Source organism: Oryctolagus cuniculus, chromosome 7 (genome assembly GCF_051225735.1).
Source record: "Oryctolagus cuniculus isolate XC-2025 breed Fujian yellow rabbit chromosome 7, ASM5122573v1, whole genome shotgun sequence".
NCBI classification, from domain to species: Eukaryota; Metazoa; Chordata; class Mammalia; order Lagomorpha; family Leporidae; genus Oryctolagus; species Oryctolagus cuniculus.
The window spans coordinates 72,618,914-72,637,053 of record NC_142873.1 but is presented as its reverse complement, the minus strand read 5'-3'; the positions used below and the strand labels follow the sequence as shown (position 1 = coordinate 72,637,053).

At 38.5% G+C, this 18,140-nt stretch overlaps 1 long non-coding RNA gene across 2 annotated transcripts in view; it reads right to left on the bottom strand.

Annotated features, from left to right (window-relative positions):
- LOC103350114 (uncharacterized) overlaps positions 1-18,140 on the bottom strand; it is a 154,468-nt gene that overhangs the window by 8,928 nt on the left and 127,400 nt on the right. Inside the window, exon 3 of one of the 2 annotated variants that reach the window (XR_016210877.1) lies at positions 11,799-11,877. This is a non-coding gene — a long non-coding RNA (uncharacterized LOC103350114). Of the gene's footprint in view, positions 1-11,798; positions 11,878-14,698; positions 14,837-18,140 lie in introns of those variants that run through there. The other variant, XR_016210881.1, reaches the window with a different exon arrangement.

The following is an 18,140-nucleotide window of genomic DNA, read 5'->3' as shown; positions in this document are numbered from 1 at the left end:
GTTCTCCCTGGAGGAAGTTGTGGTGAATATAATTTTCTCTACCTCTCATACGTAATTCACCTGGAATTTTTCAAAAAGTAATAATATCTCATTTTCTAAAATTTTGCATGGTTTCTTAAAAAAACATGTATTTTTAAGCTGTAGTAGCTAAAGAGTTTCTTGCACATAATCTCATTAAAGATCTGCCATGTCCACCCCCCCCCTTTTTTTTAAGGCAGATGAGGAAAGAAAGGAAGCAAAGGATTAAGGAAGCGTTGTTTCTGCAAGTTCAAGTATGCATTGAAAAGGGCTGCTGGTAGAAAACAAAAAAAGAAGTTGATCATTTGCCATCTTTACCCCTTGTTTTTGGAAGAGAAATACAATGAAGAATTCTGAAAGTGTGTTAGGTTTTCATTCCTATAGCAAAACTCCTGAAGTAGGTATCTTTAAAGGAAAGAAGCCTATTCTAGCTCATGGTTTTGGATGTTGCCAGTCCAAGCTTCAGCAGTGTTACTGGTTTGGTGTCTTGTCAGCAGCCCTGAGACAGGATGAAGATTCACATGGCTAGAGCCAATGAATACGCATGTCTGTGTCTCTGTAAAGCTACCAAGGTTCAATGCTGAGCGCTCCTCCTAACAACCTAATGCCATCTAATCACTTGCCACAGGCCTCACCCTGAAACACCACAATTGGATCAAATTGTCACCTTCCTAGTACCCTGGAGAGAGGACTTTGGAGACTCAACTCTTGAAGTCAGGAGACAAACACTCAAACCATAGCAGGAAGCAGCTTTTCCACATGATTCCACAAGTGCCTGAGGTTTAAGAGGCGGAATTCCAGAGAGGGTCTGGAGTTAGACTGAGGAGTAAGAGATGAAGAAAATAGTTGGAAATTTGGATCCAGTTTCTGGCTGGTGTTAAAGCCCCTTTATAGTATACTTTGAAAACAGAAAAAAAAAACGCTCAACTAGTGTAGGATTAATTCCAGTGTGAGCTAGAGGGGAATGAGTAGAAACTCAGACCATTCCGTTTCTCTAAAAGGCCCTGAATGGTTCTGAAAAGTGAACTCAATTGTGGCCACACACAGGGAATGAGAACGTCTGTGATTTCTCACCCTTGTGAATATCTTAAGGTTGTCAAAAAATATAGAAAAATACCATTTAGCGGGGTCTGAAGATTTGCTAAGATTCAGAAGAGCAGTGCAATGCAGTTACGAGAAATGTCTGATGATCTGATTTAAACATTGCTCATGATCACCATATCACAAGACATGGTATTCAGTAAAGCTCCAGATATCTCTTGAAATGTTTGTTGCAAATGGATTCCTTGCAGAAACAAATGAAGGGAGAATTGTGGTGAACTATCAGAGACAGAACCATGCCAGGCCCAGCAAGCCAACTGTAAATATAAACTCAGTTGCTCATGTGACTGACAAAAGTACTGCTTTGGTAAAATTTAGTAATACAAGGGCCGATTCTGTGGCGTAGCAAGTAAAGCCGCTGCCTGCAGTGCCAGCATCCCACATGGGCGCCAGTTTGAGTCCTGGCTGCTCCACTTCTGATCCAGCTGTCTGCTGGCCTAGGAAAGCAGTAGAAGATGGCCCAAGTCCTTGGGCCCCTGCACCTACATGGGAGACCCGGAAAAAGCTCCTGACTCCTGTCTTCATATCTGCTCAGTTCTGGCCACTGTGGGCATCTGGGGAGTGAACAATCGGATGGAAGACTTTCTCTCTCTGCTTCTGCCTCCCTGTAACTGCCTTTCAAATAAATAAATAAATATTTTTAAAAAGTTTAGTAACATAAAAGTCATTATTTCTTTCTTTGTTGTAATAATTGAAGATAAAAATACCTACTCTTTAATTGTACTAATTCTGCCCACTTTTCCTTAGTCTTTTCTCATTCATGACAACTGCCCTAGCAATTAGTTCTTCTCTTCTTTGCTAGTTTCCTCTCTTCCACCTGCAAACGTGGTCTGGGGAATTTTTCTTCAGTCATTCTACTCTGTCAAACATTTATCCTGCCCATCCTTGCTTATTTCTCTCCTTCTCCTCATTATATTTTATCAAATAAACATTCACTGTTTTCACTTCTAAAGTATCCATTCATTCATTTGCAGTTTTTGGCACTCATGTAGCAATGACATTGCTCTTCAAAGAGTAAACTACACTGCTATTCATCAAGTAGAAAGTAGAATGTCCTTTAAAGAAATGCCAATTTGGGGCCAGCGCTGTGGCACAGCAGGTTAAAGCCCTGGCCTGAAGTGCCAGCATCCCATATGGACGCCGGTTCTAGTCCCGGCTGCTCCTCTTCCAATCCAGCTCTCTACTATGGCCTGGGAAAGCAGTAGAAGATGGCCCAAGTGCTTGGGCCCCTACACCCATGTGGGAGACCCAGAAGAAGCTCCTGGCTCCTGGCTTTGGATCGGCATAACTCCGGCCTTGCAGCCAATTGGGGAGTGAACCAGGGGATGGAAGACCTTTCTCTGTCTCTCCCTCTCTCTGTAATTCCGTGCTTCAAATAAATAAATCTTTTAAAAAAAGATATACTTTTAAAAATGCCAATTTTATTGAGATATAATTCACAAACATCAAAATTCTCCATCTATAGAAATGCTTCGACACATTTTAACAAATGTACCGCTTTATAGCTGCTTAATGCGTAACACAATCACATAATAGACCATTCTCTACACAGCACAAAGGTTCCTGTTCTCCTTCACATGAGTTGTTCTATTTACTTTTAATTGTTAACATTCTCAAGACTGTATTTTGAAATTTCATAGTGCACAATATTGACTTGATATGCATTGTTAAAATTGCAGGTCCCTGGACCTTATCCCCAGAAATTCTGATGTGTTGTAGATATTCAGAAATCTAAATCTGATCATGGCACTTGACCTGCTCCAAACAGTGCAATGGTTCCTCATTGCCTATGGAAAAACTGCAAACTCCTTAGCATGGCCAAAAAACTGAATCCTGCTACTTCCTCAGTTGACCCCTCTCAGCATTCCCCATCTCTTCCACTCCCAATCTAAGCTCCTAAAACATCAGACTGCTTCATACATCATTGACTTTGCTTCTACTGCTTCCTCTACTAGAATATTCCTGCTCCAACCCACCCTGAGCCAAAAACACACTAGCAATATCCCTACCATTCAACATTGAATTGTTTGAAGTCCTGGAGTGCCATGAGATAGCCATCAGTCCCACCTCCATCACCACTCACCCTAGGATTGAATAGGTCAAGCTCTACTTAGAATTGCCATTGCTTATTATAAATAATTTCTTTGCTTCAATTCTGTAATAATTTGCAATAGGTTGTTTAGTTAGATTTCCCTTTCTTAGTTCTTAACTTGCACATGTGTGACTATATGGAGCCCCTCTTCCCTAAACATTTCCTCTGGGAAAATTCAGCTTATCCTCAGCTCTCCCTTTACACGTCATTTATTTTATGAAGCCTGCCTTACCTCTCTAAGTGATTAATGCTGTCCATTTTCTCCAACATACACTTGCTAGATGTCTATCTCTTGTACTAGTTGGTTAACGCCATGATATGAAAGTCATTATCAGTTTGATCTACTTCTAAAAACAAGTACCTGGTCTGTGGCAGAGACAGTGTTCGTTGAATTGATATATCTTGATGACATGTACTCGATGATAAAATTGATAACTGGAAAATGATTGATAAAATTGTCACCTGCATTACCTCTAGTATTTATCATAGATATTACATTATTTTTTATTTAGCAATATATCATTTTCTCCTTATTTTATTAATATTTTCTCAGTAATTACAGGTAATTTTCCCAAATACCAAGATCCTTGTTTTCTATTTCTATTTACAGTCTCTACAATATTATCCAGCTCCTATCACAAAATTAAAATGATTATAATCACAATAATAACATGAATATAATGTTGTCATTTATTGAGGGCTTGTCATTGCTAGGCAGTGTACTAAGTGCTTAAAATGGAAAAAAAAAAAAACATTACAATCAGTGAGACAATTGGGTAAAATAGGAGTGATTATTATTCCATTTTACAGATGAGAAACCTAAAGTACAGAGGCTACCTACACAACAATTAAGGGGTCGTGACAAGAAGGAGAGCTAGGCAGTCCAACTGTAGGTATTAAAATTGTACTTTGGGGCCAGCGTCGCGGCTCACTAGACCTCCACCTGCGGCGCCAGCACCTCTGGTTCTAGTCCTGGTCGGGGCACCGGATTCTGTCCCGGTTGCTCCTCTTCCAGTCCAGCTCTCTGCTGTGGCCAGGGAGTGCAGTGGAGGATGGCCCAAGTGTTTGGGCCCTGCACCCCATGGGAGACCAGGAGAAGCACCTGGCTCCTGCCTTCGGATCTGCGCAGTGTGCTGGCCGCAGCGTGCCGGCCATAGCGGCCACTTGGGGGGTGAACCAACGGCAAAAGGAAGACCTTTCTCTCTGTCTCTCTCTCTCTCTCACTGTCTAACTCTGCCTGTCAGAAAGAAAGAAAGAAAGGAAGGAAGGAAGGAAGAAAGAAAGAAAGAAAGAAAGAAAGAAAGAAAGAAAGAAAGAAAGGAAGAAAGAAAGAAATTGCACTTTGGGTATTTTATTTCTTAATCATCATTTAAGTAAAAACAGATATATGCATTTATATGCGTTTCCATGCATTTTCTAAGTTTCATGACCAGATTTTTGTTTTTGGAGAAAGCGTCTATTTGGGGTGTGGAGAGGAAGACAGAATTCAGAGAGCTCTTTAGGCACTTTTCATCCTAGACTTTGTTTTTAAATAAAATCTGGCATCTATCACTTCTTATTTCTTAGCTGACTGAGAAATAATTAAAATATTAGATTAAATTGTCCAAAGTTTCCCAGAAAATAGAAGTGCTCTACAAATGTGATAATGTTAATATCACCTAACAAGGCAACCTAAAATAATTGCTGCTAAAAGATTTATTTGATAATTTATATTGATCCTAGATTTAAAGGCCCTTTGGGCATTTTTGCTATATATTATTTGTTTAAATGAGCACAACAATATCAGATTATTTTAAGGAAAACCTTTCTCAACAATTCATTAATCTCATTTTGATAATTTAACTTAAGATACTGTAGAACAGAGCTTAAGAAATAATTAGATAGAGCCAAACACAATGACATTTGGGGCTTCTCTAGTTAAAAAGCAAAACTCCTTTTAAAAAAAAAAAGATCAAAATCCAATAATGCCTCTAGGTATGTGCTATTGTAATGAATATACAAATCATTAAACATAGAGAATTTATTTCTAGAGAAAATGTCTATTTGTCTGATGTGGTAACCTTCTGAATTGTCTGGAACACTGTGATAGGCCAACTGACCTGGCAGGTTTTCTAAGGGATCAAGAGATAGTTATCAATGTATCCAAATGTAAGAAAATCGGTTAATTCATTTCATGGTTTTATGGTAGCTCCTGCCCTTTTCCTGCCTCATCTGTTCACTGAGGGAAATGCAATCACTTGCTGATAAACCACAGCCTCACCCATGGCCAACAGTCCTATTTTGTTTTATTAAAGCTAACATCAATTTTATGTCAATTTGATATCAAACGTTTTTTAATGTAGTTTTATGCTCTTACAATCCTTTTTAATATCTTTACTCTACATTGGGAACTGGTTTTTACAATGCCTTGATAACTCTAAATCTTTAACCTGCTCTTTCTAGGGCAAATTCTGCCCTCCAAAACTTACTTGGGCAGAATCCTATGTGGTCACAGAGGGAGTAAAATGCTCTCAGAGTAAACCACTCACCCATTAATTTTTCCAAGGCATCAAGGTATCATTTAGTACCTGGAAAGAGGTAATTTACCACATGGTACTTCATAGGAGCTACTGACTGAGCAGTTTACTCCTAGGGAGAATGTAACTCACCCTGGCTCACTGCAGAAACAGCCTCCTATTATAATCAGGGTGATTATCCACCATTTACTCCCTTTTTCTGCCTGAGTCTCTAAGTAACAGCTGGGGGCCTCATTTACAAGCAACCTGGGCTGTAAAATGTCCATGATGCTCACAGTATGAAAACATAGCAATGCAGTTTATCCTTGGGCATATTATTATTTTATTATTACTTTATATGTATTCAGTGAATTTTCCCCAGCAAGCTGAAGGCATTTCGTGAACTTTAAATAACCAGTAGGTATAAATCTATGCTCCTGTCTGTGAGTTATAGTTATTTAATAATGAAAACAACTTGAGAGTGGAGACTTGGCATTATTTGTTTACACTTAACACATGAGAAGTAAAGGCCACTTTAATAATCATAGAAAAACACTAATTTGAATTTGTTTTCTTATTTCCACCCCCTATGGAATGAGCTAAGTTTGGGAGTTTGAGATTTTCATTGCCTGGTGAACCAACAATCTACTTGTAACGGTTACACAATAAGTGTTATTGACTGACAACCAAACTTATATTTTAATTTCCTAAAATTGTGGAAATTGTGCTTCACCTAGATTTTCGCAAACTAGCTATTTCTTGGTTTCCAGGCTTAGGAGGATAACTTTTTCTTCAATGTTTTGGTTCAGAATCTAAGGAGCAGGCTTCCATTCTTTGCTTTGAATCTTTGCTAATTTCTTGCTTCTGGTAAAGTTTCAGTTTCTACTAGGTCGTGGTTGCTGAGCTTTCTGAATTACTTTTGTGATGTTTCACCTTCAATCCTCACTAGAGAAAGCTTCTGGGCTTTCATTCCCTCCCTCTAATTCCCCCAAGTTATTACCTAAAACTATTCTATATTTTATAAAGATTTGAGCATGCTGACCACACATGACAGGATGGCATAATTCGGTTGACATTTAAAAGATGTATCAATTATAGCTATCTCTTCACTACATATACTTACATACACCAAATTTCTGTTTATTTCTTAAATAGAATCATTTAAGTCTTATTGTTATAAAAATCTGTGTGTAGACTTTCATACCAACTTTATGCACACGTTAAACATACACACACACACACACACACCACTATTATTATTGTATTAAAAAAAAACCTTCCTAAGTTGTTTGGATTGAATTCTTATAAATCTTCTCCTTCCACTTATGTTTTTTCATATAGAAGTTTCAAAAAATTGAATTTCTGCTCTGCTAAAATTCTCCGGCACATCATTTTAGTACACAGAGGAAGATGGATGGGACCCTTCTGCAGAAATTGATGAACAATAATTATAAGCAAATAGTTGCACATTTCAGAGGATGCACATTAAGGATATATCTGAAACAAACAGTAGGGAAACGGAGGATTTTTTAACAAATTAAAATGATACAGAGAGCAACTCTACAATGGTAACTTTCATACAGGAAGACTGTAACATTGTCATTAAGTTTTTTTTAAATAGAAGAAGAAAGAGGAAGAAATAAAAGCAACTGGCTGTATTATATCAGCGAAGTTGAAAATATCATTAACTGGGAAAAGAAGCAATTAAAATAAGTACATTGCTAATTAAAGATAAGAAACAACCTTAGCATACGACCAATAACTGTAGTACATGTTCTTAACATTCAGAAGTTTACGGGATGACTCTTTATAAGTATATATATCCAGAGTATTAGAAGTTCATTTCTGAATCTGTAACTTTCATTAAATCAATTAGCAATTTTTCTCATATTTTCCAAGATGCATTCCACAGGAATAATTCTAAATTGGATCTTTATGCCAATAAATTTATTTAACTAAAGCAATTAAATCTGAAAAGAAATTTAATTACAAACATAGAGGATGGTTTGAATAATCTTTTTTTTTCCTTTTTGTTTGTGTGTTTGCTTTGATCTGCTGACCTTGCAATCAAATGCAAACTCTCCATTAATATGAATAAATTATATTGAGGATAGTGTTTTAGTCTATTTTGTGCTGCTCTAATAAAACACCCAAAAGCAGGTAATTTATAATGAATGGAAATTTATTTGGCTCTTAGTTCTGGAGTTGAGAAAGTCTGAAATCCTAGCACCAACATCTGGCAAGCACATTTGTGCTGTATCATACCATGGTAGAAAGCAGAAAGACACAGAGCACACAGGCAAGGGAGTGGACTGAACCTGTAATTAGCCCACTCGCCTGATAACTCACTCCCATGAAAACAGCAACCCATTCACAAGGGCAGGGCCTCCATGATCAAATCACCTCTACTGAAATGCCCGTTTCCAACATTTTTCACTGAGGATGAAGTTTCAACATAGGGATAGGTATTTGGCACAGTGGTTAGAACGCTACTTGAGATGCCCACATTTTACATCTGAGTGCCTGGGGTTTGGTCCAGGCTCTGTTCCAATTCCAGCCTCCTAAGGCATGCCCTGAAATGCAGTAGTTGACGGCTCAAGTACTTGAGTCCCTGACATCCATACGGGAGGCCTGGATTAAATTTCCAGCTCCTAATTTCAGTCTGCTCTAGTCCCATCTGTCGTAGATATTAGGGGTATGAATCAGGTGATGGAAGTTATCTGTCTCTGTTTCTCTTTCAAATGACCCTTGTCTTGACTGTGAGGGATAGTATTTTTTTTTTCTTTATGCTATTTGTTGAACTCTTTACTTAGTTGTTGAACTTAGAAGTATAAAGTTAACTGAAAACAGATCTTTATAAAAATAAGAATGGGAATATGAGAGGGAAGAGGAAGAAGGGTGGGCGCATGGGTGGGAAGGAGGATAGGATAGAAAGTAAGACTATGTTCCTGCATTTGTACATATGAATTGTATATACCTTAAATAAAATCTAAAAAATTAAATAAATTTGGGCTGGTGCTGTGGATCAGCAGGTTAGCACCCTGGCCTGTAGCGCCGACATCCCATATGGGTGCCGGTTCAAGACCTGGCTGCTCCACTTCCGATCCAGGTCTCTGCTATGGCCTAGGAGGACAGTAAAAGATGGCCCAAGTCCTTGGGCCCTTGCACCCTTGTGGGAGGCCCGGAAGAAGTTCCTGGCTCCTAGCTCCTGGCTTCGGATCAGCGCAGCTCCAGCTGTTGCGGCCAATTGGGAAGTGAACCAATGGATGGAAGACCTCACTCTCTCTCTCTCTACATCTTCTCTCTCTGTGTAACTCTGACTTTCAAATAAATAAATCTTTAAAAAAATTAAACAAAGTTTTCAAAGTTTTCAACACATGAGTTTTAGGGAGACACATTCAATCCACAACAGATGTTCATGCCTTTTTTGCTGATTCGTTGGTTGACTGATTTATTCTAAACTATGTATCTGTTCTTTTATAGCAAGGCACCTTTTCTCTTGTAATATTTTGAGGGTACTTGAGTCTGAGGTTCAGGCATGTATGGACATAATTATTCTCAGAATCAAAGATCAGGCCCTAAGTAGAATAGAGTTTACTCTTTCATCACATTGAATAACCACTATAGGTCAGGCCTTCTTAGGCAATAGAGCTATCATGATGAGCAAAGAGACAGCCCCTGACAGCAATCTAGGAAAGTAAAGGAGTTTGCAAGTTCAAAAACAGCAACAGCCAAGCCTGCCAATTATAGGAAGCATATTATTAAACAGTCCACGTTAGCTATATTGTCCCTCAACATTTTTAGGCAAGAAAGAAAAATGATCAGAGATGTACTGCTTCAGGAATGCAGTTTGACCAAGCGATGGAACAAATAACACAGCAAGGAGATGAGCAGATACAGGCAGTATGAGTATAGTAGTTTGGTAGATTTTTTTAAATGCAGAAGAATCTAGATTTTAAAGGGCTATGGATCGATGCAAAGGTTTTCTTTTTTCTACTATTACTGTTACTCCAATATGTATTATATCAGGCAGACCAGAAACTCAGTGGAAACAGAGAAACTGAACAAGCACAGAAAGATAATTGATGAGATGTGGCCCACTAGGCAATGGAATAAGTATCAAATCAAGAACCCTGGGGCGCAATTTGCCTTGGGAAGGACTAATTCTTCCTCCTGAGGAGGGAAGGATGGTCTCGAGTGAAGAGGCAGCTAAGCATTAATTCCCGACTGTTGCTACACGGGTCACACTGCTCATGTCTCTGTGCATTTACTCAGAGTGCTTGCTCTGCTTCAAATTTTCCTTGCTATCTTTTCCTCTTAACTCAGATATGACTTCCCTAAAGATCTTCACTGAACCTCTTCCTTGCTTCTGTCCGTGGCAAGCTCTTTTTTGTAACTACTTCTATGCTCCCACACTATGCCTTCCATGCTAAAATTACAGACATTATTTGTTTACTTGATTTTTGCAAACTGTTTTAAATGCCTATTACTTAATGGGAATTCTTAGTCTCTGGAATTACAATGCTTGACATGGTGTGGTGGGTCCCCATTTTTTGTTAAACTTACATTCTGGTGGGTGAGAATACTGCAAATAAATGAAAACATATCAGTTTTATTAAATGCTGGGAAAGAAACAACAGACAGAAGAGAGAGAAAATATCAGGGCTCAAAAAGTAAAGAGGTACCTTGTATATGAGGGTCAGGAAGAGGAGGAATGTACCTTTAAGCTAAACTCTGAGAGCAGAGAAATAAGGAACCATGTAAACGAGCTTGTGAGAAAATGCTGGGGTGGAGAAAGAGCGAGGAGGGAAGGGAGGGAAGAAGGAGATATCATTATGTTCTTAGAATTGTATCTACAAAGCCCATTGAATCTGTTAAAAACTAATTAAAAATTAAAATTAAAAAAGACAGTGTCAGAAGAGACACAGGATACTAGATTGTAGAGGAGAATTAACTTTTGGGAGCGAGGTTGGATTTGAATCCAAAGACTATCCTGGGTGCCAGCATTCTGGTGTAGCAGGTAAAGCCACTGTCTGGGATTCTGGCATCCTATATGTGTGCCAGTTACAGTCCTGGCTGCTCCACTTCAAATCCAGCTCCCAGCGAATGGGGCGGGGGGGGGGGGGAGCAGCAGAAGATGGACCAAGTGAGTGGGCCCCTGTCACCCACAGGGAAAATAAACTGATAAAACTCTTGACTTTTGATTTGGCTTGGCCCAGTCCCAGCTGTTGCAGCCATCTGTGGAGTGGAACAGCAGATGGGACACACACACACATACACACACACACACACACACACACTATCTCTTTCTCTGTTTTTCTCACTATAATTCTGACTTCCAAATAAATAAATAAATCTTTATTTTAAAAAAGTGCTGGGGTAAAGAGCAGGCACTCCAGGCAATGATAACAGCATGTACAAAGGCCCTGATGAGGAATATACTTTCTTATGTCAAAGGTGCAAACAGAAGTGATATGAGGCCAATATGCTAGAATTGTGGTGTCAATACAGCAAAAATTCACACACATTTTAAAATGTATGCTTAAATTTAAATAACTATTAAATAGAATCCAAACGCAGTTCTCAATGGTAGCAACCATGCTTCAAGTACTCAATAGCCAGTTGAATCTAGTGGCTACCAAAAGACAGTGCATAAATCTTTTTTTTAATCATCATGAAGTTTTATTAGATGTTTTTGAGTGGTACATGGACAAGGGTAAATGAGTAAATAGGAGAAAAAAAAAATCTGTGGATTCAAAAAGAATACACCAGATGAAGTAAGCCATGAAGCTTTTAAAACACAGCTCTTCTTTGAGCTTTTTAACAACAGGGATGGTGGCCATGCTCACCCTACTACTCCAGGTATAGATCTTCAAAGCATTTTTGATGCATGAGTGAAAATGAAGGTGCCATAATATCAAACTAATGTAAACTTTTTCCAATCATTGGAAAAGAATGGTTAAAACAAAACTGATCTTGGGAAAGTGAAAAAGGAAGGCATTTGTTTAGCAAACTAGAAGACACTGGCTGAAATGAGGGGGCAGAATGGTTCCTAGAAACAAATGCCATAGGAATTATGAGGGAATACTTACTTAAGTAACTTTAAAAATAGTTGAGAGTAGATTGCTTCAAGTTGTAATTCTCCCAGTCATCAAAGTTTGTCCACTTCCTCTGTGAAAAAAAAGGAAAGAATATTTATCGGTTTATTCATTCATTTAGCAAATATTTATTTACTGCATATTGCATGTCAGAGAGGATTCTACAGGTTGATAATTTTATGTCAAGTAGAATTAACAGAAACCAAAATAATAATAATAAAATACTTTTAGCCCTTGGTTTGTCTGAAGGAAATACACAGGCTGACAGAGTCTTTGAGGGCAGGATAGATATACTAAATAGGCTGAAGCACATGGAGATTACCCATGACATCTGTTGGGATGCCCTAGTGTCACGTGAACATTGTTGACACAGAGGCTGAGTCAGAGAGGCAAGTGGCAAATAAGCAGGGACTATAGAGATGCATGGAGTCTGGAAACAGAAATAAAACAAAAGATGTAGCACCATTAGAAGGTAAGAAGACTTGGTCAAATGAAAATTCAAAATTGAAATAATTGGAGCAATGTTAAACGAAAGTAACTCGTAAGTTTTTATCCACTTTTTCTTCAGATTTCAGCTAAATTATGGCTTTTTCAGTAGATTCCTGTAGCCCGTATCAGAGTGCCTGGGTTGAGTCCCAACTACTGGGTTTCTGATCCAGTTTCCTGTTAATGCATGTTCTGGGTGGCAGCAAGTGATGGCTTATATACTTGGGTCCCTACCACCTTTGTGGAAGATTTGGATTGGGTTTCTGTCACCTGGTTGTGGCCTGGTCCAGCCCTGTCTGCTGTGAGCATGTGGGGAGTGAATCAGTGGATGGAAAATCTCTCTCTTTCTCTCTCTCTCCCTTCTCTCTCTCTGTCTTTGCCTTTCAAATAAAAGAAAAACAAATTTCTTAAAAAGAATACTTTTTTTAAAAAAAGATTTATTTATTTACTTGAAAATTACAGTTACACAGAGAGAGAAGGGGAGGCAGAGAGAGAGAGGTCTTTCATCTGTTGGTTCACTCCCCAGTTGGCTGCAATGACCTGAGCTGTGCTGATCCAAAGCCAGGAACCAGAAGCCAGGAGCTTCCTTTGGGTCTCCCATGTGGGTGCAGAGGCCCCAAGGACTTGGGCCATCTTCCACTGCTTTCCTAGGCCACAGCAGAGAGCTGGCTTGGAGGTGGCGCAGCCGGGACTGCAACAGTGCCCAAATGGGATGCCGGCACTGCAGGCATCAGCTTTACCCGCTACAACACAGTGCCAGCCACCAATGTGAACTTTTCATAAGCTCAGCAATAGCTCATTTGTCTGGTACCAGAGCAGGTTAGGCTGTTTCAACATTAACTATCCCATGTAGAACTTGTAAAGGTCTATGTAATTCCTAGGTGGCTTCACACCTGGAGAGCCACCATCTGGAGCTCATAAAGGAGATCAACAACAGCCAGGGGGGCGCCCTCCCACCAGGACTGTGACTGAAGGGGCTGCCAGATGGTCTTTCTGTCCCCCCTCCTCCAACCCTTCTCCCTTCAGACAAGTCTTCTGGCCCACTGCCCACTCATGATGAGCATTTCCTCATGGGAGGAAACCCACATTCACATGTACTTGTGTGTGTGTTCACTTTCTCACCATTTAAATAAACTTTATCACTTTGTGTACATTCTTTGTTTCAGCACTTAGCATGTTTCTCTGTGCTAGACAAAAGCCTGGATTAAAAAGTTAATACCCCCTCACTCACATCAAAACAAGAAGCAAAGTTTATTAAGCAAACAAAAGTCCTCTCTGGAAAGACCCAAGCAGGTAAGCTGCTCAGAGAACAACTACTTAGATCCTTTGGGGAGATTACCTGTTATTGTCTGTGTCTTAATGGAGAAGTGGAATATTCCTCCCACTGGGTGAGATTCTGCAAAACGGTGTGGCAGGGGTTATCTAGAAGGAGTTGGGGGCCTGTTTTAGCCCCTATATTTTTCAGTCTGCCAGATTTGGGAATTTCTGCATAACAATGAAAGGAATTCCTAGATAGAGGGGGCACTTTTAGTCCCTATGGGTGAGAAGGGATCTGTTATGGTGATTTTTAAGGTGAAGTCTTCTTTAGGGCAAGGAAGAGTTGACCCCACTTTCTCTCTTTGGTCTCTGATAAGTTGTGGTTTTGTTGGTGCTTAGTTACTGGAGTGCAGGTGTCCCACTCTGGCAATCACTGTTCATGACTGCCTAACAGCCTATGCCAGCAAATGCATTTGCTATCATTAGAATAACCCATAGGAGCACTGTGTAGTAGACATCTTAAATAGAATACCTTCAAGCCACCACACTTTAAATTAAACCAATCATTTTCTGTGATAGATTTTAATTTTTATGTTATAGATATTTATGTTTTTTAAACTTTTATTTAATGAATATAAATTTCCAAAGTACAGAATATGGATTACAATGGCTTCCCCCCCATAACGTCCCTCCCACCCGCAACCCTCCCCTTCCATTCACATCAAGATTCATTTTCGATTCTCTTTATATACAGAAGATCAGTTTAGCATATATTAAGTAAAGATTTCAACGGTTTGCTCCCACACAGAAACATAAAGTGAAAAATACTGTTTGAGTACTAGTTATAGCATTAAATCTCAATGTACAGCACACTAAGGACAAAGATCCTACATGAGGAGTAAGTGCACAGTGACTCCTGTTGTTGACTTAACAAATTGATACTCTTGTTTATGGCATCAGTAATCACCCTAGGCTCTTGTCATGAGTTGCCAAGGCTATGGAAGCCCCCTGAGTTCACTGACTCTGATCATATTTAGACAAGGCCATGGTCAAAGTGGAAGTTCTCTCCTCCCTTCAGAGAAAGGTACCTCCTTCTTTGATGACCCATTCTTTCCACTGGGATCTCACTCCCAGAGATCTTTCATTTAGGTTTTTTTTTTTTCCCCCCCAGAGTGTCTTGGCTTTCCATGCGTGAAATACTCTCATGGGCATTTCAGCCGGATCCGCATGCCTTAAGGGCTGATTATGTTTTAGTTGTTAAGCATGTATTCCTCAACAGGCAGAAATACCTGTGAAAATTAAAGAGAAAAAGAACTGAGTTAAAAAATAAAGAAAAAGTAACTATAAAGAAAAAATAGTAAGAGGGATTAAAACATTCAAAAAGTTAGCCATTCAACGTATTTGAAACAGCAATCTATTAAGTGTATTACCATTTGTTTTCAGAAATAAGTTGGATTCATGATTGAAAGCATCATTTTTCTGTGTGTTGTGGGCATTGTTCTATTACTTCAATGAGAAAAGCAAGCTCATGTATCAGAAAACAAATTAAAATTTAAGGAAAAAGAGGCCCAACAGTACACTTTTATGAAAGCCATGCAGGAAAAAGAAATATAAGGCATCGTAAATGAGTCTGTCTTGTTAAGCAAATCTAAAGCACTACTTAAAGACTTTGTATAGGAAAATAAACCCTTCACACCAGCTGTGGTTTCTGCCTATTGTTGAGTCTAATGAATGGTTATTTTCCTTCTGATGTTTATTCTAGAATAACAATAAAGGTCATTGATCTCAAATTCTAGGTTGTTTTTGCCAATCATCCACCCACACTTTCATATTGTCTTTTTTTTATATAATGTTTTAAAATTTTCTCCAAATCTACAACTACCAATTTTTTTAAAGGAAACATTTCTTAGCTTTTAAAGTAATCATTTGTCACTCTATAAACAAAGCTAAAAATCCAGAGCAGCATATTTTCTTAGGCTTTCTTTTGACATTATATTAAGGACTTTTTGTTGATTTATTTTTAAGTCATGTGCTAACAATCTGTTTTTCACTGCTAAGCTTCAGAACATCTCTAAGGAGAAATAAAGTATGTCTTTGGAAATAACACATTTTATTTATAAAAAATGGAGGAATATGTTCCTTGACACGATAGGTTGAAACCTAGTTTACAATGCTCATGGTAAAAGGCTTATTTTCTTTGCTCTCTATTTTTCATCTCAATGCAAAAATACGGTATACTTCCTAAGTGATAAAATGCTTTCACTGAATTTCATGCAAAAAACAGACGTTAGATTAATCTGGGCCCAGCCTTCTTATCAACATAAACTTCAATAAAACAGAAGCTTCACATCAGTCATATAAGGAAAAGGGTAAGAAGCTTTGGAATAGGGTCATGTTGCTCAACTTGGCTCTGCATAAGAAAGTCATATCCTGTGCTCTATCAGCAAATGTTCCAGATATCACCATCATAAACCTCTCTTTTCATCTTGCTCTTGGTGTTGTCTTATCCTCATCTCTTTACATCAATAACAGCAATCTAACATGCTGGATGGAACATGTAAGAAACTTTGAACACTTAACATCAAAAATTTTATGTCATCAATGCAAGGGTTGCATTAGTTTTAAAGTAAACGAGTGAGTCCAGGGGATTTAATTCCAATGTAGATGATATTAAGTTGGCTTAAAAATTTTTCATAACTTTTCTGCCTAGGAAATACACATAGATGCATCAATAGTGATTTTTATTCTTTCAATAAATGTTTTGAGTATCTAATATATGCAAGTATTCTTGGCATTAGGGACACAGCAGTGAAAAATCAAGTTCTGTCAAAAGAATTTCCATTCTTCTTGAAGGAACAATTAATATAATCAATAAATTGTGAATGCCAATACATATTAAGTATTTAGAATTATAGTGTTAAAAAAACAAACAGGATAAATTCCAGAACCTGGTACAATCTTACTGCCAAGCCGAATGTCAGGTATGTAAAGAGAAAGGAATGACTTTAAGATTTCTGGACATAAAAATTAAAAGAATGAAATGCCTAGTAACTGAGACGTGAAAGGCTAAAGGAGAAGGTTTTTGAGAATAATATGAGGAGTTTAAGAGTTTATTTGGATTATTAAATGTACAATGTCTATTAGAAATCCAAGTTGTGCTATCAAGAAAGTACTTGAAGGGACTGGCACTGTGGTGTGGCAGGTAAAGCTGCTGCCTGCAGTGCCAGCATCACATGTGGTCACCAGTTCGAATCCCAGCTACTCCACTTCCAATCCAGCTCTCTGCTATGGACTGAGAAAGCAGTAGAAGATTACCCAAGTCCTTGGGCCCCTGCACCTACGTGGGAGACCCGGTGGAGGCTTCTGGCTTCAGATCAGTGCAGCTCCAGCAGCTGCGGCCAATTGGGGAATGAACCAGTGGTTAAAAGACCTCTTTCTCTCTGCCTCGCCTTCTCTCTCTACAATTATCAAATAAAAAGAAAAAAAATGAAAGCACTTGAAAATGTAATTTTGGAATTATGGTGAGAAGTCTGGGTTGAAGATATAGATTTGACTATTTTTAATGTACGAATGATGTTTAATTTGTTTAACCTCATTATAGTCATTAAGGGAATAAACAGAAAAATTGTAGAAAAAAGTGCTTTGTGAGAGTTATCTGTATTCACTGAATCTATTTTTCACCTTTTCCTACTGTACTAGATACTGAATATCTAATATCCAGATCAACATTTGCCACATAGAAGATACTTAATGAATATACATGGAAAAAATAACATGGATAGTATTGCTGCAAGTATGTGAAACCTATTTGCTCTGGTTTCTCATTATATCATATGCACAATAGAACTATAGCATTGATATGCAGAAAGCACATCCCAACTTAGCCATAGATTTTCAAAAGTCAAGAAAAGAAAACAAAAATATAAGGCATCCTATATGTTCTGTATACTGTGAATACCCATCATCTAGTTTCCTTTAAATCCCCCTTTGACTTATTTTAAGCTCTTTAATGATGTAGACAAGAACACTTTCCAGTATTCATTAGTAAATTCATGGATGAAATGTAAGAAAAAATAGATGTACTGAATTAATTTCCACCAATTAGTCACAATGTTCTTATTATACCAAATGAAGGCAGTAAGCTGTTATCACCACCTGTAAGACTAAATTAATCTGGGGCCAGTATTGTGACCTGCTTGTGATGCCAGCCTCCCAAATGGGTGCCAGTTAGTGTCTCAAGTGCACCACTTCCAGTCCAACTCCATGTTAGTGGCCTGGGAAAGTAGCAGAGAACGGCTCAAGTGCTTTGGGCCCCGCCACACATGTGGGTGACCTGAATAAAGCTCCTGGCTTCCGGCTTCAGATTGGCCCAACCCTGGCTGTTGTGGTCATCTGTGCAGTGAACTAGGGGATGAAAGATTCTCTCTCTCTCTTTCTCTCTCATTCCCTCTGCCCCTCTTGGTATAACTGTCAAATAAAGAAATACATCTTTTAAAAAAGGACTAAATTCAAGTAAAGACTCCTCTAAGGGACACATAAAAGCAAGCCTTTATAATAGCTTTTTAATATCCAGAAATGAAACTGCTTTGCACA